Here is a 3,191-nt window from a genome sequence, read left to right on the forward strand (position 1 = left end):
TATCACTGACCTGTTGGTGGAGGAGGTAGTGGCTCTCACTCAGTAAGTGAAGTTGCAGGAGGTGTGGGTGTAGTTGTGTCTTATGGGGACTGTTGCTGTCTCCCACTCAGAAAAAAATTACAATTGAATAACCATCAAAAAACTAAAAGCACATGGACAAAAATCACACCATTTATTTACACAGGAATAGTAACCAGAAAAAAAAAAAAAAAAGGAAAAAGAAGAAGAAGAAACAAGAAAATCTGTAATATCTGAATATAGAGCACTAAGAGAAAAAATGTAGAGAAGGTGAATATTGAAGGAAAAAAAATGGGAAAAATGCAAAAAGAACAACAAGAAACAGGGTTAACCATTAGGAAAAAGTGGCGAAAGAAACTTAAAAAAATTTCAACCAGGAACAGGGAAATGAAAATTGCTGAAAACTAGGACCTGGGAAGGGAAGATTAAGTATAATAGTAAAAAGGACAAAAGTATTAATAATTATAGTTGCTTTAAAACAGACAAATACAAGTAACATAATCACCGGAAAAAAGAAAGTGAAAAAGAAAAAAATAAAAAAAGAGAAAAAATTTCGGTGGAGGACAGGGCAGGTCACCCAGGCTCCGTCTGAGCACACAGACTGTTATGGAATTCTTGTGGGCCCAGAAGGTAAGTGGGAGTGGGGGATGGCTGAACCTCTGTTCACCAAGCAGGTGTGTGGTATAAGAGTAACAAGAGGAATGTCGTACCTTTTCAGTCTTGCAGGGCCTGAGTGTCTCTGGGGTTGCTAGAATGCAGAATGTGTTCTTAAGCCCCAGGAATCTGTGAGAATGTTGTCTCTTTAAATATGCATAATAGTCAAGCTGCTTTAAAACATTCAAAATAGCGGCACCCTCTGGACCAGCAAAAGTCCACAGCTTAGCCTGCATTTCTCTTCACCTTCTCTGTTTATTCCCCAGCCACCAGAGCAGTCCTCCATGCAGTCCCTGGCTAGCAGGGATGATTTTTAGGTCAATTCTTAGGTCCTACCACCCCTCAGGAATCTCCAAGCTCTTTGTGCTGTGCCGTCAGGATCACTCAGGATGGCTGCCGGACCGCAGCTCCATCTATCTCCTTTTTTGGTATTTTCATGCAAATTCTTCTGCTAGTTGGGGTTTAGTCCACTTCTATACCCTTCCCTTCAAGGCTCAAGGGTCCAGGATTATCTTCTGTGCCTGTGTTAATTGGTTTCCCTTTGTTGAAGAAGGTCTGTGCAGTCTTTCTGCCTAGTCCGCCATCTTACCAGAACCTGAGGCTTAAATTTTTCCTCAGTTTGTTCAGCTTGAGAAATGTCAAAAATGATCTTTTCCTTTAGCTTTCTAACTCCAGGTCATTGCATATTTCATTATAATAATTGACTTTGTATTCTTGAGCTGCTCTTTGAAATCTTCTGTTCAACTCTTTTATCTTTTCATTTCTTCCATTTGCTTTAGCTATTCTCCACCCAAGGGCAAATTTCAGGGTCTTTTCTGACCCATTTTGCTCTTTTCTTCCTTTCCTGTGTTTTTAATGACCTTTTGCTTTCTTCATGGATCATGTTCTTGATGTCATCCCACAATTCCTCTGTTTGTCAGTTATTGGTGTTCAATGCATCAAATCTATTCTTTAGATGGTCTCTAAATTCAGGAAGGACATATTTAAGGTCATATTTTGGCTCTTATGAACTTGTTTTAATTGTGTTTCAACTTCAACTTGAATTGACACAGTAGCAGACAATATTTTGTTCTTTTGTACATGGAATCACCATGAGTTGAAGCTGACTTAATGGCACTTAACAACAACAGATAATTACCCTAAAAAATAGTGTATTTTCTGTACAATTAAAGTACAGAACAAAAATAGCTCTTTTCTTTCCTCATATCAAAGTTTTAGTCTACAAAGATTTGGCATCATCTCTGTAATCCTGATCACTCTCCTCGCTCTCTCTTTGATCACCACCCCTCTCAAATTCTAAGATGCATCAGAATCACCTGGGCAGGGGTTTGTTAAATACAGATTGCTGAGTCCCATCCCCAGAGTTTCTGATTCAGTAGCTATGGGATGGGGCCCAAGAATTTGCATTTCTACCAAATTTCCAGGTACAGATGAAATGCAGGTACTGCTATGGGTGTGAAAACTGCACCCTGTAACCAGTGGTCCCAACCATGGAGGCACCAGGAGCCCCACTATGTGAATAGGAGTAGGCTCAGTCTTTCAGGCCCTTCAAAGTTTTCAAAACAACAAACCTGGCTCCTGCTAATAATGACCACCCTCATAGTGAAACTTGTGTGATGTACCAAAATTTACATCTCAGCAGGCCAAAGGGAGGCCACTTCTGGGGGCAGGGCAGATAGAACCCTGCCTTGTGCAGTTAGAACCATTTTTGGATTTCCTCACCAACCCAAATAACACCTGAAACTTCTCAAGTGCTTGTTGACAATCTGATAGCTTTCTCTTTCAAAATTGCCACAGGGGGAGGTAAAAGTAAAATGGCAGAATAAGCAGATAAACTACACAGACCCTCTTCAAAAAAGAAAAGGGGAACCAATTAACACAGATACAGAAGATAATCCTGGAGCCTTGATCTTTGAAAGGAAGGATACAGAAGTAGACTAAACTCCAACTAGTAGAAGAACATACATGAAAACACTGAAAAAGGAGATATATGGAGCTGTGGGCTGTCAGTGATCCTGATGACATAGACAGCTTGGATATTGCTAAGTGGAGTTAAGAACTAAGAATTTACCTAAAAATCAGCCCTGCTAGGCAGAGGCTGCAGGGAGGACTGCACTGGTGCCTGGTTAATAAAAGGGGAAGCAGGAAAGAGTGAGACAGGCTGAGCTGTGGACTTTTGCCTGTCCGGAGGGAGCAGCCATTTTGAATGTTTACAAGAAGTTCAATCATTTTGGATATTTGAAGTGACAGCATTCTCTCAGATTCCAGGGACCTAAGGATAGGCTCCACGTTCTGAGAACCATATGAACATTCTGGACACTAATGACTGGAAAGGTGCAAGATCCCCCTTGTTACTCTTATACCCTACACTCTTGTGGTGACTGGAGGTGTGGCCATCCCTCACTCCCATCCACCTTCCAGGCTGGCAGGAATTCCATCCCAGTCTGTGTGCTCCAATGGAGCCTGGGTGCTCTGCACCACCCTGCCCAGACTTTTTTTCCCTTTGTTTTTTTTTTTTT

Source organism: Orycteropus afer, unplaced genomic scaffold (assembly GCF_000298275.1).
Source record: "Orycteropus afer afer isolate SDZICR_OR568_19922 unplaced genomic scaffold, OryAfe1.0 scaffold00236, whole genome shotgun sequence".
Taxonomy (NCBI): Eukaryota; Metazoa; Chordata; class Mammalia; order Tubulidentata; family Orycteropodidae; genus Orycteropus; species Orycteropus afer.